This window comes from Heterodontus francisci, chromosome 34 (genome assembly GCF_036365525.1).
Source record: "Heterodontus francisci isolate sHetFra1 chromosome 34, sHetFra1.hap1, whole genome shotgun sequence".
Classification (NCBI taxonomy): Eukaryota; Metazoa; Chordata; class Chondrichthyes; order Heterodontiformes; family Heterodontidae; genus Heterodontus; species Heterodontus francisci.
In genome coordinates this window covers 28,939,204-28,964,750 of record NC_090404.1, presented here as the reverse complement: position 1 = coordinate 28,964,750, position 25,547 = coordinate 28,939,204, and the positions used below count along the sequence as shown (strand labels likewise).

Below are 25,547 nucleotides of genomic sequence, written 5' to 3'. Positions count from 1 at the left end.
GGGTCGGCCTTTTAGGACAGAGATGAGGAGAATTTTTTTCTCTGAGGGTTGTGCGACTTTGGAACTCGCTGCCTCAGAATGTGGTGGAGGCGGATTCATTGAATATTTTTAAGGCGGGAATAGATAGATTCTTGTTAGGCAAGGGAATCAAAGGTTATCGGGGGTAGATGAGAGTGTGGAATTCGAGACTCAAACAGATGAGCCATGATCTTATTGAATGGCAGAGCAGGCTTGAGGGGCCGAATGGCCTACTTCTCCTAATTCGTATGTTCTTAGGTTTTCCCGCCTGTTAACATCCCAGCTTTCAGAGTTCAAAGGATTTGATTCATAATCAGCACATTCTTACTGGAGAGAGACTGTTTAAATGTTCTGTGTGTGTGAAGAGATTCACTCATTCACCCCACATACTGACACACCACTGAGTTCACATGTGACTGGAGGGGCTGGATTCTGCTGTTATTGCTGCTGTTTTGGGGAATCTGGATTGGTCCCCAGTTCCCATTCCCTTCTTTCCGGTGGATAATGGAGGCTCCATGCACTTGGGTTTCTGTATCTTTTTTCCCCTCAATTTATTGATTGGCCCTCCGGTCCGAGTCTTCACCCCATTACAATGAAAACACGATTACATTTCTTTGGGACTTCAATGGTGGAGCTTTTACCCAGCATTCTCTGTGGTCGAGAATGTTCCCTATTCACAGTACGTGAGACCAGTGAGCAGGCGCAGTGTGGAACAGTTTTTTGAACAAGCTCAGTGAGAGTGATGGCGATGGAGAGATGCTTGTGAGTTGCACCTGCAGCTGGTAATTGGCGGAGGGAGCGACGGAGCCGGCGGGTGGGCGGGGAGGCTTCAGAAACACCTGGTGGAGGCCTCAACACCCCCAATAAGAAGCTCCCGGTCCTGCGTTTGCACCGAACGGGGCAGTAGCTGCGGGGCTTCTCCCGGTGACAGGGCCAGGATCATGGCCGCCAGATTTCCACCAGCAGGGCGGATGCACGGCCATCCTGGACCAGGAAGCAGGGGGAGGGAATGTTGTGACTTTCTATCCTGGACAGACAGTGATGACTTTTGTAAACTCCTGTTACAGGGTATTACAAGGGGAGGATTTGCAAACGGGAAAGTTAATGTAAGCATCAGATCAAGTTACTCGATTCATCAGGACCTGAATATCATCGGCCTTTGAATGTGGAAGGAGAAAGGTTTGTCTGTTCTGTCTGTGGGAAAAGATTTCAGGTATCAGTGTGAGTGGAAAAGCACTGAGATACACAAAGCCCTGGTTAGACCACACCTGGAATATTGTGTTCAGTTCTGGGCACCACACCTTAGGAAGGATATATTGGCCTTGGAGGGAGTGCAGTGTAGATTTACCTGAATGATACCTGGACTGCAAAGGTTAAATTATGAGGAGAGATTACATAAATGAATCATAGAGTCATTACGGCAGAAAAGGAGGACATTCCGCCCATCAAGTCCATACCAGCTCTCTGTAGAACAATCCAGTCAGTCCCATTCACCCACTCTATCCCCGTAGTCCTGCAGGTTTATTTCCCTCAAGTGTCCATCCAATTTCCTTTTGTAATCATTGACTGTCTCCACTTCCACCACCCTCGTAGGCAGTGAGTTCCAGGTCATTACCACTCACTGTGTAAAAAAACTTCTTCCTCACATCGCTCCTGTATCTCTTGTCCAAAACCTTAATCTGTGTCCCCTAGTCCTTGTACTGTCACCGAATGGGAACACCTTTTCCATGTTTACCTTATCTAAACCTGTCGTAATCTTGTACATCTCTATCAGATCTCCCCCTCCATCTGCTTTGTTCCAAGGAGAACAAACCCCAGCTTCTCCAAACTAACCTTGTAGCTAAATTCCCTCATTCCAGGAACCATTCTGGTAAATCTCCTCTGCACCCTCTCAAGGACTTTAACATCCTTCCTAAATTGTGGTGACCATAACTGTAGTTGTGGCTGAACCAGAGTTTTTTAAAGGTTCAGCATAACTTCTCCGATTTTGTTCTCAATACCTCTATTGATGAAGCCCCTGATCCCATTGCTTTTTTAACTACTATCTCAATATGTCCTGCCACCTTCAATGATCTCTGCACATGAATCCCCAGGTCCCTCTGTTCCTGCACTCTCTCTTTACATATGTGTCATTAAGTATATATTGCTTCTCCCTCTGCCTTGTGCCAAAATGCATCAATCACCTCACGATGGTTTTATTCCCTGCAATTTAGAAGATTAAGGGGTGTTTTTAACTAAGTTTTCAAAATGTTAAGTGGAACAGGTAGGATAGAGAGAAACTATTTCCACTGGTTGGGGAACCTAGTACTAGGAGTCATAGTGTAAAGGTTAGAGCCAGACTTTTGATTAACCCACCCCTGGGCCCTCTAAACCCCAGCATTAACCCACCACTGGGCCCTCTAAACCCCAGCATTAACCCACCCCTGGGCCCTCTAAACCCCAGCATTAACCCACCCCTGGGCCCTGTAAACCCGAGTATTAATACACCCCTGGGCCCTGTGAACCCGAGCATTAATCCACCCCTGGGCCCTCGAAACCCGATCATTAATCCACCACTGGGCCCTCTAAAGCCCAGCATTAATCCACCCCTGGGCCCTGTAAACCAGAGCATTAATCCACCCCTGGGCCCTCGAAACCCGATCATTAATCCACCACTGGGCCCTCTAAAGCCCAGCATTAATCCACCCCTGGGCCCTGTAAACCCGAGCATTAATCCACCCCTGGGCCCTGTAAACCCGAGCATTAATCCACCCCTGGGCCCTGTAAATCCCAGCATTAACCCACCCCTGGGCCCTGTAAACCCGAGCATTAATCCACCCCTGGGCCCTCTAAACCCCAGCATTAACCCACCACTGGGCCCTCTAAACCCCAGCATTAACCCACCCCTGGGCCCTGTAAACCCGAGCATTAATCCACCCCTGGGCCCTGTAAACCCGAGCATTAATCCACCCCTGGGCCCTCTAAACCCGATCATTAATCCACCCCTGGGCCCTGTAAACCTGAGCATTAATCCACCCCTGGGCCCTGTAAACCCGAGCATTAATCCACCCCTGGGCCCTGTAAACCCGAGCATTAATCCACCCCTGGGCCCTGTAAACCCGAGCATTAATCCACCCCTGGGCCCTGTAAACCCGAGCATTAATCCACCCCTGGGCCCTGTAAACCCGAGCATTAATCCATCCCTGGACCCTGTAAACCCGAGCATTAATCCACCCCTGGGTCCTGTAAACCCGAGCATTAATCCACCCCTGGACCCTGTAAACCCGAGCATTAATCCACCCCTGGGCCCTGTAAACCCGAGCATTAATCCACCCCTGGGCCCTGTAAACCCGAGTATTAATCCACCCCTGGACCCTGTAAACCCGAGCATTAATCCACCCCTGGGTCCTGTAAACCCGAGCATTAATCCACCCCTGGGTCCTGTAAACCCGAGCATTAATCCACCCCTGGACCCTGTAAACCCGAGCATTAATCCACCCCTGGACCCTGTAAACCCGAGCAGTAATCCACCCCTGGACCCTGTAAACCCGAGCATTAATCCAACCCTTGGCCTTGTAAACCCAAGCATTAATCCACCCCTGGGTCCTGTAAACCCAAGCATTAATCCAACCCTGGGCCCTGTAAACCCGATCATTAATCCACCCCTGGGCCCAGTAAACCCGAGCATTAATCCACCCCTGGGCCTGCAGGCTTAAACATTAATCCACCCCTGCTGTACATACACATAATTACAACCCAGGAGCAGGCCGTTCGGCCCCTCTAGTCTGTGCTGGTGTTTACAATCAAGATCAGCTTCCTCCCAATCTGATTACCTCGTCCTCACTCTGCTCCCATATCCCTCTATTCCCTTCTCCATCATTAATATATTGAGCCTCTCCTTAAACACATCATTGTTATCTGCTTCAACTACTCCACGTGGCAGTGAGTTCCACATTCTCACCACTCTCTGAGTAGAGAGATTCCTCCTAAGTTCTCTATTTGACCTGTTAATGTCTGTCTTATATTGCTGCCCCCTTGTTCTGACTGACTGATAATTTTAAAGACCTCTATCAGATCTCCTCCTAGTCTTCTCTTTTCCAGAGAAAGGAGCCCCAGCCTGCTCAATCTTGCTGGATAGTAACATCCTCTCTGGTGACATCTTTGTAAATCTATTCTGCACTTTCTTCAGTCTTCAATATCCTTTTTTAATCTGGAGACCAGAACTGCTCACAGTCCTTCTAAGTGAGGTTCTCTATAAATGTAACATTCCCTCCCTGCTGTTACATTGTATTCCTCTAGAAAAGAACATCAGCTCTTTCTTTGCTCTCTCATCGACTTGTGTTGCTCCTTTTAGTGATTTATGTGACTCTGTTCCCAGATCTCTTTGCTCCTCTGCTCCACTTAATTACTTACATTCTAACCAATAACTGGCCTCCTTATTCCTTCTCCCAAAATGAACCAGCTCACATTTCACTATGTTGAATTTTATTTCCATTTATCTGTCCAGTCTGCCAGCCTGTTTATGTCTTCCTGGATTTCAGTGCAGTCTCTACATTATTAGTCCTACCACCCAGTTTGCTGTCATCTGCATGTTGAATAAGTATCCTTCTAATTCCTCAGTCCGAATGTGGGTGATGAACAGAAGTCCCATTGTACTTCACACCAAGGTGTTGGCCTGGACACTCGGGTTTCTGTAGAATTTATTTAATAATTGTCTTCATTGCCTCTCCGGCCCCGATCTCCATGGGATGACACAAAATCATCCATTCAATGTTTGGAGCCCAGGACTCCCCGTGGGTCAGAAAGTCCCTTATCAATGACTACAAGAGCCCAGTGCATCGGCGTGGAATCAGACTGTGCTCAGAGCATGTGCAGTCTGGGTGCTGGAGACGGACTGAGATGGACCAGGTGGCTTGGGAGACAGGAGGAGATTGTGGGCACAGGGGAGGAATTGGAGCTGTGGGTGCGCTTCATAGACACCTGGGGTAGGCCAGAGGCCCCATGTTTACCATGTGGTGACAATCCCAGGGGAGAGGGGATACTGGCTGCCATCTTGGACAGGACGGGATCAGGGCACATATGTGGCCATCTTGGTGAGGGCACAGAGAGTGGATGGGACTTCATAATCACTGTTCCCACCCAGGTCCTAGTGCCCAGGAGATTCACCCACTCCCAGGCTGCAGGTGATATTTGCAGCCTAGAGGAGTCCATGGGCCATGTATATATTCAGTGTGAGAGGTTACAGTCCCTGTATAGTTACCTGAAGGGGCTGCTCCTCAACTTAGAATCATAGAAATTTACAACATGAAATGAGGCCATTCGGCCCATCGTGTCCGTGCCAGTCAACAAGGAGCCATCCAGCCTAATCCCACTTTCCAGCTCTTGGTCCATAGTCTTGTAGGTTCGGGCACTTCAAATGCATGTCGAAGTATTTTTTAAAGGTCATGAGGGTTTCTGCCTCTACCACCCTCCCAGGCAGTGATTTCCAGATCCCCAACATTCTCTGGGTGAAAACATTTCCCCTCAAATCCCCTCTCAACCTCCTACCTCTTCCCCTAAATCTATGCCCTCTAGTTATAGATCCCTCACCAAGGGGAATCGGTCCTTCCTATCCACTCTATCTAGACCCCTCATAATTTTATACACTTCAATTCGGTCTCCCCTCAGCCTCCTCTGTTCCAAAGAAAACAACCCTCACCTATCCAATATTTCCTCATAACTAAAATTCTCCAGTCCGGACAACATCCTCGTAAATCTCCTCTGTACTCTCTCTGATGCAATCACATCTTTCCTATAGTGTGGTGACCAGAACTGCACACAGTACTCCAGCTGTGGCATAACCAGGGTTTTATACAATTCCAGCATAACCTCCCTGCTCTTATATTCTCTGCCTCAGCTAATAAAGGCAAGTATCCCGTATGCCTTCTTGACCACCTTATCCACCTGCCCAGCTGCCTTCAGCTATCTATAGACATGCACACCAAGGTCCCTCGGCTCTTCTACACTTCTCAGTGTCCTCTCATTTATTGTGTATTCCTTGTTCGCTGTCTCCAAATGTATTACCTCACACTTCTCTGGATTGAATTCCATTTGCCACTGTTCTGCCCACCCGACCAGTCCATTGATATCTTCCTGCAGTTTACAGCTTTCTTCATCATTATCAACCATACGGTCAATGTTTGTATCATCTTCAAACATCTCAATCAAACCCCCCACATTCAAGTCCAAATCATTGATATATAACCACAAAACGCATTTGTTGCTTATTTTGGCTTCTTTTAGTGTGAATGGTCCACATGTTTAGGGGGAACAAGAGAGGAAAGAATGTTCCATAGAAACTAGAACTGTCTGTTCTGAATTTCTATCCTGGACTGACAGTGATGTCTTCTGTAAACTCCTTTTACTGGGTATTGGAAGGGGAGGATTTGCAGATGGGAAACTCAAACCAAACATCACATCAAGATCTGACAGTCACTCGATTCATCAGGATCTGAATATCATCAGCTTTGAATGTGGAAGGAGAAATATTTGTCTGTTCTGTCTGTGGGAAAAGATTTCAAACATCAGTGTGACTGGAAAAGCGCCAAGACACACACACACACCCGAGTGAGAGTGTTCCAGTGACTGAGTGTGGAAAGAGCTTTAACCAGTTACACAGCCTGAAAAAACATCACCATTCACAGCGGGGAGAAACTGTACACGTGTTCTGTGTGTGGACGAGGCTTCAACTGATCATCCAACCTGGAGAGACACAAGGACACCCTCACCATGGAGAAACCGTGGAAATGTGGGGACTGTGGGAAGGGATTCGGTTCTCCATCAAAGCTGGATATTCATTAACTCAGTCACACTGGGGAGACACCATTCACCTGCTCCATGTGTGGGAAGGGATTCACTCAGTTATCACACCTACTGAGCCACCAACTTGTTCATTCTGGTAAGAGATGTTTTGTAAGATCTGAATGTGAGAAGAGCTTTAAAAGAAGTGATGATCTCCTGACACACCAACGCAGTCACACTGGGGAGAGGCCATACACCTTCACTTGGAGGAAGCTCCATAGTCAGGGGAACAGACAGGCGTTATTGTGGCCACAGACATGAATCCAGGATGGTGTGTTGCCTCCCTGGTGCCAGGGTCCAGGATGACACTGAGCGGCTGCAGAACATCCTGAAGGGGGAGGGTGAACAGCCAGCAGTCGTGGTCCACATCGGAACCAATGACATCGGTAGAAAGAGGGAAGTGGTCTTGCAGTCAGAATTTAGGGAGTTAGGTCAGAAATTAGCAAGCAGGACCTCAAAAGTAGTAATCTCCCGATTGCTCCCAGTGCTATGCGCAAGTGAGTATAGGAATATAGGATAAGACAGATGCATGTGTGGCTGGAAAGATGGTGCAGGAGGGAGGGCTTTAGATTCCTGGGACATTGGGACCAGCTCTGGGGGAGATGGAACCTGTACAGGTCGGATGGGTTGCACCTGAACAGAGCCAGGACTGAGTTCCTTGTGGGACATTTTGCTGGTGCTGTTGGGGAAGGTTTAAACTAGTTTGGCAGGGGGATGGGGACCTGAGGGTAGACTCAGCTGGGACAAAATCAGAAATGAAAATGGAAGGCAGCAAATTAATGGATGAGTCTGGAAGACAGAGGAAACAAAGGTTAGAAAAAAAAAGAGTATGGCAGTGCTCAAGGGGATCTATTTCATTGCAAGGAGTATAGCAAATAAAGCAGATGAGCTGAGGACACAGATAGACACATGGCAGTATGACATCATAGTTATTACAGAAACATGGCTTAAGGAGGGACAGGAATGACAGCTCAACGTTTCTGGTTACGGGGTTTTCAGACGCGATAGGGAGGGGGATAAGAAAGGATGGGGAGTGGCAATTTTGGTCAAGGAAACTATTACAGCTGTGAGGAGGGATGATATGTTGGAAGGTTCATCAAATGAGGCCATATGGACTGAGATAAGGAACAAAATAAGTGGCAATCACACTGCTGGGAGTGTACTATAGACCTCCAAACAGTCAGAGGGAGATAGAAGAGCAGATATGCAGGCAAAGTGAAGTGCAAGAAAAATAGGGCAGTAACAGTAGGGGATTTTAACTATCCCAATATTAATTGGGATGGTTTTAGTGTGAAAGGAATTGAGGGAGCAGAATTTGTGAGGTGCGTTCAGGAGAAATTTTTTGCCCAGGATACAGCAAGTCCAAAAAGAGAGGGTGCTGTTTTAGACTTATTTTTAAGAAATGAAGATGGGCAGGTGGAAGGAGTGGCAGTGGGAGAGCATTTTGGTGATGGTGATCATAATTCAGTCAGTTTTAACATAATTATGGAAAAGGACCAAGACAGGACAGGAGTTAGAGTCTTCAATTGGTGCAAGGCCAATTTTACTAAACTGAGGAGTGATTTCGTGAAGGTGGACTGGAAACAGCTACTTGAAGGTAGATCAGTGTCAGAGCAGTGGGAGGCATTCAAAGGGGAGATTCAAGGGGTTAAGACTAAACATGTTCCCACAAAGAAAAAGGATAAGACAGCCAAACCTAGAACCCATGGATGTCAAGGAGCCTACAGGGTAAGATAAGGTAGAAAAGGAAAGCTCATGTCCGACACCGAGATCTCAATACTACAGAAAGCTGAGAGGAGTATAGAAAATGAAGGGGTGAAATCAAAAAGGAAATTAGGAAAGCAAAGAGAGGGCATGCACAAGCAAAATCAAAGTGAACCCAAAGAGGTTTTATCAATACATTAAGAGTAAGAGGATAATTAAGGAGAGAGTGGGCCCATAAAAGACCAAAAAGGTAACCTATGTGTCAGGGCGGAAGATGTTGGTATGGTTCTTAATGAATACTTTGCATCTGTCTTCGCAAAAGAGAGGAACAATGCAGATATTGTAGTTCAGGAAGAGGGGTGTGAAGTATTGGATGTGATAAACATAAGGAGAGAGGGAGTATTCATGGGATTAGCATCCTTGAAAGTGGATAAATCACCAGGGTCAGATGAAATGTAACCCGGGCTGTTAAAAGAAGCAAGAGAGGAAATAGTGGAAGGTCTGAGCATCATTTTCCAATCCTCTCTGGATACAGGTGTGATGCTGGAGGATTGGAGAACTAGCGTTGGACCTCTGTTTAAAAAGGGATCAATTGAAGAATTACAGACCAGTCAGTCTAACCTCAATAGTGGGCAAATTATTGGAATCTATCCTGAGAGACAGGATAAAGTGTCACTTAGAAAGGCACAGGTTAATCAAGGATAGTCAGCATGGATTTGTTGAGGGAAGATCTTGTTTGACCAACTTGATCAAATTTTTTTGAAGAAGTAGCAAGGAAGATAGATGAGGGTAGTGCAGTTGATGTGGTCTACATGGATTTTGGCAAGGCTTTTGACAAGGTCCCACATGGCAGACTGGTTAAAAGAAAAAAATCCCATGGGATCCAGGGAAATGCAACAAGGTGGATACAAAATTGGCTCCATGGCAGGAAACAAAGAGTAATTGTTGACGGGTGTTTTTGCGACTGGAGAGCTGGTTCCAGTGGCGTTGTGCAGGGTTCAGTCCTGGGTCCCCTGCCCTTTGAGGTATATATTAACGATTTGGATGTCAATGTAGGGGGCATGATGAAGAAGTTTACAGACACAATGATTGGCCGTGTGGTAGATCGCGAGGAGGATAGCTGTAGGCTGCAGAAAGATATTGATGGTCTGGTCAGATGGGCAGAAAAGTGGGAAATGGAATTCAACCTGGAGAAGTGTGAGGTGATGCATCTGGGGAGGTCAAACAAGGCAAAGGAATACACGATTAATTGGAAAATACTGAGAAGTGTAGAGGAAGTGAGGGACCTTGGACTCAATGTCCACAGATCCCTGAAGGTAGCAGGACAGGTCGATAAGGTGGTTAAGACATATGGAATCCTTTCCTTTATTAGCTGAGGTATAGAATATAAGAGCAGGGAGGTTATGCTGGAACTGTATAACTCATTGGTTAGTCCACAACTTGAGTACTGTGTGCAGTTCTGGTCACCTCATTACAGAAAGGCTGTAATTGCACTAGAGAGGGTACAGAGGAGATTTATGAGGATGTTGCCAGGACTGGAAAAATGCAGCTATGAGGAAAGAATAGATAGGCTGGGGTTGTTCTCCTTGGAATAGAGAAGGCTGAGAGGAGATCTGATTGAAATGTAGAAAATTGTGAGGGGCCTGGATAGAGTGGAGATGAAGGGCCGATTCACCTCTGCAGAGAGGTCAGTGACTAGGGGAAATAGATTTAGCATGGTTGGTCAAAAATTTAGAGGAGTCTGGATATGCACCTCAAGTGCCGTAATCTTCAGGGCTATGGACCAAATGCTGGAAGGTGGGATTAGAATAGGTGGATCGTTCATCAGCTAGCACGGATACGATGGGCCAAGTGGCCTCTTTCTGTGCTGTATAACTATGACTGTACGGCCGATCTACCTCGACTCCACCTTCCCGCATTATCATCTACCTTAATTCCCTTAGTAAACCAAAAATCTATCAATCTCTGCCCTTAATGTAATCAACGACTGAGCATCCACAGCTCCCTGGGGTAGACAATTCCAAAGATTCACAACCCTTTCAGTGAAGACATTTCTCCTCATTTCAGTCCTAAATGTCCGACCCCTTATCCTGAGACTGTGATCTAGATTCCCCAGACAGGGGAAACATTTTCTCAGCATCTACCCTGTCAAGTCCCTTAGGATTTATTATGTTTCAGTTAGATCACATTTCATTCTTCTAAACCCCAGGGAATATAGGCCTAGTCTACTCAATCTCTCCTCACAGGAGGAGATGGAGCACAGTGGGGGTGCTGTAGCATAGTGGTTATGTTACTGAACTAGTAATCCAGAGGCCTGGACTAATGATGCAGAGACATGAATTCAAATCCCACCACGGCAGTTTACAGATTTAAACTCAATTAATTGAATAAAGCTGGGATAAAATAAAAAGCTAGTATCAGTAATGGTGACCATGAAATGACTGGATTGTCCTAAAAATCCACCGAGTTCATTACTTTCCTTAAAGGAAGTAAATCTGCCGTCCTTACCCGATCTGGCCTATATGTGACTCCAGACTCACAGAAATGTGGTTGACTTAACTGCTCAATGAAATGACCGAGCAAACCACTCAGTTATATTCAAGGAGGTGGCTCACCACCACCTTCTCAAGGGCAATTAGGAATGGGCAAGAAATACTGGCCTTTCCAGCAACTCCCACATTCTGTGAATAAATACAACAATCGCCTCATCGCAGGTCCTAGACTTTGGAACATTCATTACATTCCCTCAAGGGCAAGTCTGTCCCTCCTTGGCTATGGAGACCAAAACTGCACACAGTACTCCAGGTGGGGCCTCACCAATGTCCTGTATAATTGTAGTAAGACATCTTTACTCTTATACCCCAATCCCTTTGTAGCAAAAGCTAATATACCATTTGCCTCCATAATTGCTTGCTGTACCTGCATGTTAACTTTCTGTGATTCATGTGCAAGGACACCAGGTCCCTCTGAATGCGAACAGTCTCTCACCATTCATAAAACATGATTTAAAAAAAAAATTCCCATCAAAGTGGATGACTTCACACTTTGCCACATTATATTCCATCTGCCATGTTCCTGCCCACTCACCCAACCTGTCTATATCCCTCTGCAGTCTGTTTGTGTCCTCCTCACTGCTTACTTTCCCACCTAACTCTGTATCATCAGTAAACCTGGATACATTACACTCAGTCCCCTGTTACAGACAGGTAGGAAATGGGGTGACTGGCTTCCACTTTTCACCTCCCAACTGACCACAGATAGTGTTTTTGTTAAACTAGTGTTTCAGCCCGAGTGTTTTAAGGGTCAAATAAACAGACCCAACAACAGGTTTTCTTGTAGGTTTAAAGAAAGAAAGATAACTTTTTTCCACAATAACGGAATTGTTCACAACTTCACCCACTCACACATTCACACACACAAACATACATAAGGATAGGTAGATACATAGAAAGGAAAAGGTAAGATGCACTGAAATTCCCAAGTGATGTAAGAGTTTTGTGGTTTGCAAAAACCTGTTGAATCATCTTGGGGGGAAAAGTCTTTTCAAAGGTGCAGGCCTGGATATTTGTAGCCTTGAACTTGCTAAAGTGTTGCACACTTCTGGTTTACTTCCGCTGGTGGGGAATTCAAAGTCACCTTGCAATTTCTCTCTGCCTCAGTTGTTCAAAAATGGTTTGTTTTTGCAGACAGGGCACCTTTGCTCAGCTGCTCAGCCTCACAGCTTCTCTAGTTGGAAGTATGGCCTTCAGTCTCTCTCTATCTCTCTCGAAGCAAAAGTCTTATCAGCTTGGTTTTGGTCATGTGACCAAAGAATACTCTCCCCTGCAGGGTTTATACAATGTCTTTGAACGTGCACCATTGTTAAAAATGGGGTTTGAAGATGGTTCATCATTTTGGCTTTTGAATCCACAGTCTCCCTCTCTGCCAGCGTCTTTGATAACTCAATTGTTGAAGATAGGAGCTGCTTTGCTTTGAATTGCCTGTTTCCCATTTTAATGTCTTCCCAGGGCTGGACCAGATGTGATGATGGGTTTTGGTCTCCAACAGCCCAGATGTATTTTGTATTACAGGAGGGGAGTCACCTGACCCCTACCCAATCTTGTCTGCAGCAATGTGTCCATGTTTTGGAGTTTAACTCACCAGTTCATTTTTTATAGTTCATAACTGCTCCAGTTCACTTCATTTTTCTGTGAGCGTAACAACTGACTCTGACTGGGTTCAGTTCCACACTCACTGGTTCCCCTCTCTCTCCTCCCCTGAAGGTGCTGACTCTGACTGGGTTCAGTTCTACACTCACTGGTTCCCCTCTCTCTCCTCCCCTGAAGGTGCTGACTCTGTCTGGGTTCAGTTCTACACTCACTGGTTCCCCTCTCTCTCCTCCCCTGAAGGTGCTGACTCTGACTGGGTTCAGTTCTACACTCACTGGTTCCCCTCTCTCTCCTCCCCTGAAGGTGCTGACTCTGAATGGGTTCAGTTCTACACTCACTGGTTCCCCTCTCTCTCCTCCCCTGAAGGTGCTGACTCTGGCTGGGTTCAGTTCCACACTCACTGGTTCCCCTCTCTCTCCTCCCCTGAAGGTGCTGACTCTGGCTGGGTTCAGTTCCACACTCACTGGTTCCCCTCTCTCTCCTCCCCTGAAGGTGCTGACTCTGACTGGGTTCAGTTCCACACTCACTGGTTCCCCTCTCTCTCCTCCCCTGAAGGTGCTGACTCTGAATGGGTTCAGTTCTACACTCACTGGTTCCCCTCTCTCTCCTCCCCTGAAGGTGCTGACTCTGACTGGGTTCAGTTCCACACTCACTGGTTCCCCTCTCTCTCCTCCCCTGAAGGTGCTGACTCTGAATGGGTTCAGTTCTACACTCACTGGTTCCCCTCTCTCTCCTCCCCTGAAGGTGCTGACTCTGACTGGGTTCAGTTCCACACTCACTGGTTCCCCTCTCTCTCCTCCCCTGAAGGTGCTGACTCTGACTGGGTTCAGTTCCACACTCACTGGTTCCTCTCTCTCTCCTCCCCTGAAGGTGCTGACTCTGACTGGATTCAGTTCTCCACTCACTGGTTCCTCTCTCTCTCCTCCCCTGAAGGTGCTGACTCTGTCTGTGTGTACGTGCTCTCTCTCTCCCTCCCCCGACACTCTGGCCCTCCCTGTCCATTGTAACATCTCCCAGTTCTGGTGATGGGCTCTCACTGACCACTCTCCATTTCTCCTTCTTATGCAGATGCTCCCTGATCGTCGCCATTTCATATAATCATACAGCAGAGAAGGAGGCCATTCAGTCCATCATATCTGTGCCGACTCTCTGAAAGAACTAACCAATTAGTCCCACTCCCCTCCACATGCCCCATACCCTTGGCAAATCTCCCCTCTGAAGTTTTATTTAACCAATTCTCTTTGCAAGTTATTATTGAATCTGCTTCCTTCACCCTTTCAGGCAGTGAATTCCAGATCAGAACAACTCACTGCCTAAAAACATTTCTCCTCACCTCCTCCCACTGGCTTTATTGGTCAATTATTTTAAATCTCTGTCCTCTGGTTACTGACCCTCCTGCCAGTGGAAACAGTGTCTCCCTCTCTACTCAGTGAAAATCCCTCATCATTTTGAACATTTCTATTAAATCTCCCCTTAACCTTCTCTGCTCTCAGGAGAACAATCCCAGCTTCTCCAGAGAACTGAAACCCCTCATCCCTGGTATCATTCTAGTAAATCTCCTCTGCACCCTCTCCAAGGCCTTGATTCTTTTCTAAAGTCTGATGCCCAGAACTGGACACCGTTGAGATCTAACTCGTGATTTATAAAGGTTTAGCAGAGTTTCCTTGCCTCTGTACTCTAGACTTCTATTGAAAGGGCGGTGCAGTGGTTAGCACCGCAGCCTCACAGCTCCAGTGACCCGGGTTCAATTCTGGGTACTGCCTGTGTGGAGTTCTCCCTGTGTTTGCGTGGGTTTCCTCCGGGTGCTCCGGTTTCCTCCCACATGCCAAAGACTTGCAGGTTGATCGGTAAATTGGCCATTAGCAATTGCCCCTAGTGTAGGTAGGTGGTAGGGAAATATAGGGACAGGTGGGGATGTGGTAGGAATATGGGATGAGTGTAGCATTAGTATAAATGGGTGGTTGATGGTCGGTGCGGGCCCGGTGGGCCGAAGGGCCTGTTTCAGTGCTGTATCTCCAAACAAAACTCTTTCTTTTCTCTTTTGGGCCTCCTTATCTCGAGAGACAATGGATACGCGCCTGGAGGTGGTCAGTGGTTTGTGAAGCAGCGCCTGGAGTGGCTATAAAGGCCAATTCTGGAGTGACAGGCTCTTCCACAGGTGCTGCAGAGAAATTTGTTTGTTGGGGCTGTTGCACAGTTGGCTCTCCCCTTGCGCCTCTGTCTTTTTTCCTGCCAACTACTAAGTCTCTTCGACTCGCCACAATTTAGCCCTGTCTTTATGGCTGCCCGCCAGCTCTGGCGAATGCTGGCAACTGACTCCCACGACTTGTGATCAATGTCACACGATTTCATGTCGCGTTTGCAGACGTCTTTATAACGGAGACATGGACGGCCGGTGGGTCTGATACCAGTGGCGAGCTCGCTGTACAATGTGTCTTTGGGGATCCTGCCATCTTCCATGCGGCTCACATGGCCAAGCCATCTCAAGCGCCGCTGACTCAGTAGTGTGTATAAGCTGGGGATGTTGGCCGCTTCAAGGACTTCTGTGTTGGAAATATAGTCCTGCCACCTGATGCCAAGTATTCTCCGAAGGCAGCGAAGATGGAATGAATTGAGACGTCGCTCTTGGCTGGCATACGTTGTCCAGGCCTCGCTGCCGTAGAGCAAGGTACTGAGGACACAGGCCTGATACACTCGGACTTTTGTGTTCCGTGTCAGTGCGCCATTTTCCCACACTCTCTTGGCCAGTCTGAACATAGCAGTGGAAGCCTTACCCATGCGCTTGTTGATTTCTGCATCTAGAGACAGGTTACTGGTGATAGTTGAGCCTAGGTAGGTGAACTCTTGAACCACTTCCAGAGCATGGTCGCCAATATTGATGGATGGAGCATTTCTGACATCCTGCCCCATGATGTTCGTTTTCTTGAGGCTGATGGTTAGGCCAAATTCATTGCAGGCAGACGCAAACCTGTCGATGAGACTCTGCAGGCATTCTTCAGTGTGAGATGTTAAAGCAGCATCGTCAGCAAAGAGGAGTTCTCTGATGAGGACTTTCCGTACTTTGGACTTCGCTCTTAGACGGGCAAGGTTGAACAACCTGCCCCCTGATCTTGTGTGGAGGAAAATTCCTTCTTCAGAGGATTTGAACGCATGTGAAAGCAGCAGTGAGAAGAAAATTCCAAAAAGTGTGGGTGCGAGAACACAGCCCTGTTTCACACCACTCAGGATAGGAAAGGGCTCTGATGAGGAGCCACCATGTTGAATTGTGCCTTTCATATTGTCATGGAATGAGGTGATGATACTTAGTAGCTTTGGTGGACATCCGATCTTTTCTAGTAGTCTGAAGAGACCACGTCTGCTGACGAGGTCAAAGGCTTTGGTGAGATCAATGAAAGCAATGTAGAGGGGCATCTGTTGTTCACGGCATTTCTCCTGTATCTGACGAAGGGAGAACAGCATGTCAATAGTCGATCTCTCTGCACGAAAGCCACACTGTGCCTCAGGGTAGACACGCTCGGCCAGCTTCTGGAGCCTGTTCAGAGCGACTCGAGCAAAGACTTTCCCCACTATGCTGAGCAGGGAGATTCCACGGTAGTTGTTGCAGTCACCGCGGTCACCTTTGTTTTTATAGAGGGTGATGATGTTGGCATCGCGCATGTCCTGGGGTACTGCTCCCTCGTCCCAGCACAGGCATAGCAGTTCATGTAGTGCTGAGAGTATAGCAGGCTTGGCACTCTTGATTATTTCAGGGGTAATGCTGTCCTTCCCAGGGGCTTTTCCGCTGGCTAGGGAATCAATGGCATCACTGAGTTCCGATTTGGTTGGCTGTATGTCCAGCTCATCCATGACTGGTAGAGGCTGGGCTGCATTGAGGGCAGTCTCAGTGACAGCATTCTCCCTGGAGTACAGTTCTAGGTAGTGCTCAACCCAGCGGTCCATCTGTTTGCGTTGGTCAGTGATTATGTCCCCCGATTTAGATTTGAGGGGGGTGATCTTCTTGATGGTTGGCCCAAGAGCTCTCTTCATGCCATCATACATTCCTCTGATGTTTCCGGTGTCTGAGGCCAGCTGAATATGACTGCATAGGTGTTGCCAGTAGTCGTTTGCGCAACGCCTAGCTGTTCTTTGTGCAGTACTTCTGGCTGCTTTAAGTGCTGCGGATGTTAAATCGCTGGGGGCTTTCTTGTAGTTCAAAAGTGCAATGCGCTTAGCGGCTATGACAGGTTCCAGCTCTTCATTATGAGATTGAAACCAGTCTGCATTTCTCTTCGCACTTTTGCCGTAGGTGACTAAACTAAACTAAACATAAAGCTCAGGATCTGTTCTGCTTTTTAAACAGCTTTATTAATTTGTCCTGCCACCTTCAAAGATTTGTACATGCACTCCCATGACTCTCTGATCCTACACTGTGTAAAATTGAATTATTTTGTTTATATTGCCTCTCCTCATACTTCCTTCTAAAATGCATTACTTTACACTTTTCTGCATTAAATTTCATTTGTATCTGCCCATTGCACCAGTCTGTCAATATCCTCCAGAGATCTAGTACCATCCTTCTCAATCTTTTCTGCTCCTCTGTCATTTACAGACATTCCCTGACCTGTTCCCCTTTCTCCTCCATTTACAGACAGTAATATCTTCACTCGTTTCTGCTGATCTTGTGCAGCAGAGCTGGTGCAGATAGAAGGACTTGGTCTGCAAGGTACGGTCTGCCTGAGGGTTATGATGAATATTCTTGTGTCATAGCTCAGTGAGATCTGATCACTTACCCAGTGAGTGAGTCTGTATAAATGTAACTCAGATAGACACAGCTTGTGTCATAGTTCAGTGAGATCTGATCACTTACCCAGTGAGTGAGTCTGTATAAATGTAACTCAGATAGACACAGCTTGTGTCATAGTTCAGTGAGATCTGATCACTTACCCAGTGAGTGAGTCTGTATAAATGTAACTCAGATAGACACAGCTTGTGTCATAGTTCAGTGAGATCTGATCACTTACCCAGTGAGTGAGTCTGTATAAATGTAACTCAGATAGACACAGCTTGTGTCAGAGTTCAGTGAGATCTGATCACTTACCCAGTGAGTGAGTCTGTATAAATGTAACTCAGATAGACACAGCTTGTGTCAGAGTTCAGTGAGATCTGATCACTTACCCAGTGAGTCTGTATAAATGTAACTCAGATAGACACAGCTTGTGTCACAGTTCAGTGAGATCTGATCACTTACCCAGTGAATGAGTCTGTAGAAATGTAACTCAGATAGACACAGCTTGTGTCATAGTTCAGTGAGATCTGATCACTTACCCAGTGAGTGAGTCTGTATAAATGTAACTCAGATAGACACAGCTTGTGTCACAGTTCAGTGAGATCTGATCACTAACCCAGTGAGTGAGTCTGTATAAATGTAACTCAGATAGACACAGCTTGTGTCACAGTTCAGTGAGATCTGATCACTAACCCAGTGAGTGAGTCTGTATAAATGTAACTCAGATAGACACAGCTTGTGTCACAGTTCAGTGAGATCTGATCACTTACCCAGTGAGTCTGTATAAATGTAACTCAGATAGACACAGCTTGTGTCACAGTTCAGTGAGATCTGATCACTTACCGAGTGAGTGAGTGAGTCTGTATAAATGTAACTCAGATAGACACAGCTTGTGTCACAGTTCAGTGAGATCTGATCACTTACCCAGTGAGTCTGTATAAATGTAACTCAGATAGACACAGCTTGTGTCACAGTTCAGTGAGATCTGATCACTTACCCAGTGAGTCTGTATAAATGTAACTCAGATAGACACAGCTTGTGTCATAGTTCAGTGAGATCTGATCACTTACCCAGTGAGTGAGTCTGTATAAATGTAACTCAGATAGACACAGCTTGTGTCATAGTTCAGTGAGATCTGATCACTTACCCAGTGAGTGAGTCTGTATAAATGTAACTCAGATAGACACAGCTTGTGTCACAGTTCAGTGAGATCTGATCACTTACTGAGTGAGTGAGTCTGTATAAATGTAACTCAGATAGACACAGCTTGTGTCATAGTTCAGTGAGGTCTGATCACTTACCCAGTGAGTGAGTCTGTATAAATGTAACTCAGATAGACACAGCTTGTGTCACAGTTCAGTGAGATCTGATCACTTACCCAGTGAGTGAGTCTGTATAAATGTAACTCAGATAGACACAGCTTGTGTCACAGTTCAGTGAGATCTGATCACTTACCCAGTGAGTCTGTATAAATGTAACTCAGATAGACACAGTTTGTGTCACAGTTCAGTGAGATCTGATCACTTACCCAGTGAGTCTGTATAAATGTAACTCAGATAGACACAGCTTGTGTCACAGTTCAGTGAGATCTGATCACTTACCCAGTGAGTGAGTCTGTATAAATGTAACTCAGATAGACACAGTTTGTGTCACAGTTCAGTGAGATCTGATCACTTACCCAGTGAGTGAGTCTGTATAAATGTAACTCAGATAGACACAGCTTGTGTCATAGTTCAGTGAGATCTGATCATTTACCCAGTGAGTGAGTCTGTATAAATGTAACTCAGATAGACACAGCTTGTGTCACAGTTCAGTGAGATCTGATCACTTACCCAGTGAGTGAGTCTGTATAAATGTAACTCAGATAGACACAGCTTGTGTCAGAGTTCAGTGAGATCTGATCACTTACCCAGTGAGTGAGTGAGTCTGTATAAATGTAACTCAGATAGACACAGCTTGTGTCATAGTTCAGTGAGATCTGATCATTTACCCAGTGAGTGAGTCTGTATAAATGTAACTCAGATAGACACAGCTTGTGTCATAGTTCAGTGAGATCTGATCATTTACCCAGTGAGTGAGTCTGTATAAATGTAACTCAGATAGACACAGCTTGTGTCACAGTTCAGTGAGATCTGATCACTTACCCAGTGAGTGAGTCTGTATAAATGTAACTCAGATAGACACAGCTTGTGTCAGAGTTCAGTGAGATCTGATCACTTACCCAGTGAGTGAGTCTGTATAAATGTAACTCAGACAGACACAGCTTGTGTCATAGTTCAGTGAGATCTGATCACTTACCGAGTGAGTGAGTGAGTCTGTATAAATGTAACTCAGATAGACACAGCTTGTGTCATAGTTCAGTGAGATCTGATCACTTACCGAGTGAGTGAGTCTGTATAAATGTAACTCAGATAGACACAGCTTGTGTCATAGTTCAGTGAGATCTGATCACTTACCGAGTGAGTGAGTCTGTATAAATGTAACTCAGATAGACACAGCTTGTGTCATAGTTCAGTGAGATCTGATCACTTACCCAGTGAGTGAGTCTGTATAAATGTAACTCAGATAGACACAGCTTGTGTCATAGTTCAGTGAGATCTGATCACTTACCGAGTGAGTGAGTCTGTATAAATGTAACTCAGATAGACACAGCTTGTGTCATAGTTCAGTGAGATCTGATCACTTACCGAGTGAGTGAGTCTGTATAAATGTAACTCAGACAGACACAGCTTGTGTCATAGTTCAGTGAGATCTGATCACTTACCGAGTGAGTGAGTCTGTATAAATGTAACTCAGATAGACACAGCTTGTGTCATAGTTCAGTGAGATCTGATCACTTACCCAATGAGTCTGTATAAATGTAACTCAGATAGACACAGCTTGTGTCATAGTTCAGTGAGATCTGATCACTTACCCAGTGAGTCTGTATAAATGTAACTCAGATAGACACAGCTTGTGTCACAGTTCAGTGAGATCTGATCACTTACCGAGTGAGTGAGTCTGTATAAATGTAACTCAGATAGACACAGCTTGTGTCATAGTTCAGTGAGATCTGATCACTTACCGAGTGAGTGAGTCTGTATAAATGTAACTCAGATAGACACAGCTTGTGTCATAGTTCAGTGAGATCTGATCACTTACCGAGTGAGTGAGTCTGTATAAATGTAACTCAGACACAGCTTGTGTCATAGTTCAGTGAGATCTGATCACTTACCGAGTGAGTGAGTGAGTCTGTATAAATGTAACTCAGATAGACACAGCTTGTGTCATAGTTCAGTGAGATCTGATCACTTACCCAGTGAGTGAGTCTGTATAAATGTAACTCAGATAGACACAGCTTGTGTCATAGTTCAGTGAGATCTGATCATTTACTGAGTGAGTGAGTGAGTCTGTATAAATGTAACTCAGATAGACACAGCTTGTGTCATAGTTCAGTGAGATCTGATCACTTACCCAGTGAGTGAGTCTGTATAAATGTAACTCAGATAGACACAGCTTGTGTCATAGTTCAGTGAGATCTGATCATTTACTGAGTGAGTGAGTGAGTCTGTATAAATGTAACTCAGATAGACACAGCTTGTGTCATAGTTCAGTGAGATCTGATCACTTACCCAGTGAGTGAGTCTGTATAAATGTAACTCAGACACAGCTTGTGTCATAGTTCAGAGAGATCTGATCACTTACTGAGTGAGTGAGTCTGTATAAATGTAACTCAGATAGACACAGCTTGTGTCATAGTTCAGTGAGATCTGATCACTTACCCAGTGAGTGAGTCTGTATAAATGTAACTCAGATAGACACAGCTTGTGTCATAGTTCAGTGAGATCTGATCACTTACCCAGTGAGTGAGTCTGTATAAATGTAACTCAGACACAGCTTGTGTCATAGTTCAGTGAGATCTGATCACTTACCCAGTGAGTGAGTCTGTATAAATGTAACTCAGACACAGCTTGTGTCATAGTTCAGTGAGATCTGATCACTTACCCAGTGAATGAGTCTGTATAAATGTAACTCAGATAGACACAGCTTGTGTCATAGTTCAGTGAGATCTGATCACTTACCGAGTGAGTGAGTCTGTATAAATGTAACTCAGATAGACACAGGTTGTGTCATAGTTCAGTGAGATCTGATCACTTACCGAGTGAGTGAGTCTGTATAAATGTAACTCAGATAGACACAGCTTGTGTCATAGTTCAGTGAGATCTGATCACTTACCCAGTGAGTGAGTCTGTATAAATGTAACTCAGATAGACACAGCTTGTGTCATAGTTCAGTGAGATCTGATCACTTACTGAGTGAGTGAGTCTGTATAAATGTAACTCAGATAAACACAGCTTGTGTCATAGTTCAGTGAGATCTGATCACTCACCCAGTGAGTGAGTCTGTATAAATGTAACTCAGATAGACACAGCTTGTGTCACAGTTCAGTGAGATCTGATCACTTACCCAGTGAGTGAGTCTTGTATAAATGTAACTCAGATAGACACAGCTTGTGTCATAGTTCAGTGAGATCTGATCACTTACCCAGTGAGTGAGTCTGTATAAATGTAACTCAGACACAGCTTGTGTCATAGTTCAGTGAGATCTGATCACTTACCGAGTGAGTGAGTCTGTATAAATGTAACTCAGATAGACACAGCTTGTGTCATAGTTCAGTGAGATCTGATCACTTACTCAGTGAGTGAGTCTGTATAAATGTAACTCAGATAAACACAGCTTGTGTCATAGTTCAGTGAGATCTGATCACTTACCCAGTGAGTGAGTCTGTATAAATGTAACTCAGATAGACACAGCTTGTGTCACAGTTCAGTGAGATCTGATCACTTACCCAGTGAGTGAGTCTTGTATAAATGTAACTCAGATAGACACAGCTTGTGTCATAGTTCAGTGAGATCTGATCACTTACCCAGTGAGTGAGTCTGTATAAATGTAACTCAGACACAGCTTGTGTCATAGTTCAGTGAGATCTGATCACTTACCGAGTGAGTGAGTCTGTATAAATGTAACTCAGATAGACACAGCTTGTGTCATAGTTCAGTGAGATCTGATCACTTACTCAGTGAGTGAGTCTGTATAAATGTAACTCAGATAAACACAGCTTGTGTCATAGTTCAGTGAGATCTGATCACTTACCCAGTGAGTGAGTCTGTATAAATGTAACTCAGACACAGCTTGTGTCACAGTTCAGTGAGATCTGATCACTTACTGAGTGAGTGAGTCTGTATAAATGTAACTCAGATAGACACAGCTTGTGTCACAGTTCAGTGAGATCTGATCACTTACTGAGTGAGTGAGTCTGTATAAATGTAACTCAGATAGACACAGCTTGTGTCACAGTTCAGTGAGATCTGATCACTTACTGAGTGAGTGAGTCTGTATAAATGTAACTCAGATAGACACAGCTTGTGTCACAGTTCAGTGAGATCTGATCATTTACTGAGTGAGTGAGTCTGTATAAATGTAACTCAGATAGACACAGCTTGTGTCATAGTTCAGTGAGATCTGATCACTTACTGAGTGAGTGAGTCTGTATGAATGTAACTCAGATCAACACAGCTTGTGTCACAGTTCAGTGAGATCTGATCATTTACTGAGTGAGTGAGTCTGTATAAATGTAACTCAGATAGACACAGCTTGTGTCACAGTTCAGTGAGATCTGATCATTTACTGAGTGAGTGAGTCTGTATAAATGTAACTCAGATAGACACAGCTTGTGTCACAGTTCAGTGAGATCTGATCACTTACTGAGTGAGTGAGTCTGTATAAATGTAACTCAAATAGACACAGCTTGTGTCATAGTTCAGTGAGATCTGATCACTTACTGAGTGAGTGAGTCTGTATAAATGTAACTCAGATAGACACAGCTTGTGTCACAGTTCAGTGAGATCTGATCACTTACCCAGTGAGTCTGTATAAATGTAACTCAGATAGACATAGCTTGTGTCATAGTTCAGTGAGATCTGATCACTTACTGAATGAGTGAGTGAGTCTGTATAAATGTAACTCAGATAGACACAGTTTGTGTCATCGTTCAGTGAGATCTGATCACTTACCCAGTGAGTGAGTGAGTCTGTATAAATGTAACTCAGATAGACACAGCTTGTGTCACAGTTCAGTGAGATCTGATCACTTACTGAGTGAGTGAGTCTGTATAAATGTAACTCAAATAGACACAGCTTGTGTCATAGTTCAGTGAGATCTGATCACTTTACCCAGTGAGTGAGTCTGTATAAATGTAACTCAGATAGACACAGCTTGTGTCATAGTTCAGTGAGATCTGATCACTTTACCCAGTGAGTGAGTCTGTATAAATGTAACTCAGATACAGTTTTTGTGGAGAAGGGAAGCTCTGAACTAACCACTGAACATTTCCTTTCCCACAATTGGGGAAAGGTGACTCTATCCATACATTCAATCCTGCTAATAATGTCATTCAAGATAATTTGTTGTTCTGAGCCAAATTATTTGGTAGAATTAGAGTCGACAAGTGGGATTGACCCACAGCTGGAGTCACCACTTTAAGGACAGGAAGAGAGAGAATCTGGAGAGGTGAGAAGAATTAGTAGGAGCCTGGTTGCTGAATCTGGAACAGTGAGCAGAGAGGATGAGGAGTGTGTGGAACGAGGATTTATAGATTTAGGGGAATGAAAGGAGTAAGAATAGAAACAATAATTGTCTGTTCTGAATTTCTATCTGTACTGACAGTGATGACTTTTATAAACTTGTTTTACAGGAGCTTACAAGGAGAGAATTTGCGAACAGGAAACTCAAACCAAAAATCTCAGCAAGATCTTACAGAATCACTTAATTCATGTATAATCGGCCTCTGATTATGGAAGGAGAAACGTTACTTTATTTTGTCGGTGGGAAAAGGTTTAAATCATCACTGAGACTGGAAAAGCACCGAGACACACAAACTCAAGTGAAAGTGTTCCAGTGCACTGACCGTGGAAAGATATTTAACCAGTTACACAGCCTGAAAAAAAATTACACCATTCACAGTGGGGAGCAACTGTATACATGTTCGATGTGTGAACAAGACTTCAACCAATCATCAATGCAGGAGAGATTCAAGGACACCTGCGGAGAGGCTGATCATCTGCTCTGTGTGTGGGAAGGAATTCACTCAGTCAGACCAACGTCTGATGGACCAGGCTGTTCACACTTGGGAGAGGCCAATCGCCTGCTCTGTGTGTAGGAAGGAATTCACTTACCCATCCATCCTGTAAAAACACCAGCAAGCTATTGTCACGGCAGGGTTGGATTCTGCTGTTATTGCTGCTGTTAATCACATTGAACAACTTGCCTCCGTACAGCGTTTTTAATGGAGTAAAACATCCCGAGGAGAGTTCTCAAAGAAAATTTGACATGGAGCCACATAAGAGAAATTAGGGCAGATGATCAAAAGCTTGGTCAGAGGCAAATTTGAAGCAGCATCTAAAAGGAGAGGAAGAGCAGCGTAGAGTTTTAGGGAAGGAATTCCAGAACTTGGGAACTAGGCAGCTGAAAACACCGTCACCAATGATGGAGCATCAAAATATGGGATGCACAAGAAGGCCAGAATTGGAAGAGGGTAGATATCTTGGAGGGTTGTAGAACTGGAGGAGATTATAGGTGAGGCCATACAGTGATTAAAAACAAAGAGAAGAATTTTAAAATCGAGGAATTACTTGACTGGATGCCAATGTAATCCAGCGAGCACAAGTGTGATAGGTGAACAGGATTTGATGTGTGTTAGGACATGAGCAGTGGAGTTTTGGATGACCTCAAATTTACAGAGGGTAGAATGTGGGAGGCCGGCCAGGAGTACATTGGAATAACCCAGTCCAGTGGTAACAAAGGCATGGATGAGGGTTTCAGCAGCAGATAAACTGAGGCAGGAGCAGAGTCCGGCAATTTACAGAGATGGAAATAGGCAGACTTAGTGATGACACAGATATGATGTCAGAAGCTCATCTTGGGGTCAAATAGGACACCAGGGTTGCAAAACATCTGGTTTAGTGTCAGTTGCCATGGAGAGGGATGGAGTCTGAAGCGAGGGAATGGATGGTGGAGTGGGGACCAAAGACAATGGCTTCAATCTTCCCAATATT

General features: G+C 45.1%; 1 protein-coding gene across 1 annotated transcript in view; it reads left to right on the top strand.

Moving 5' to 3' along the window:
- Positions 1-1,206: 1,206 nt before the first annotated feature.
- The window catches only part of LOC137349252 (zinc finger protein 229-like), a 725,490-nt gene continuing 701,149 nt past the window's right edge, over positions 1,207-25,547 (top strand). The window contains exon 1 of the mRNA XM_068014760.1: positions 1,207-1,231. The gene's annotated coding sequence lies outside the window, so the exon portion shown is untranslated. The remainder of the gene's footprint in view (positions 1,232-25,547) is intronic.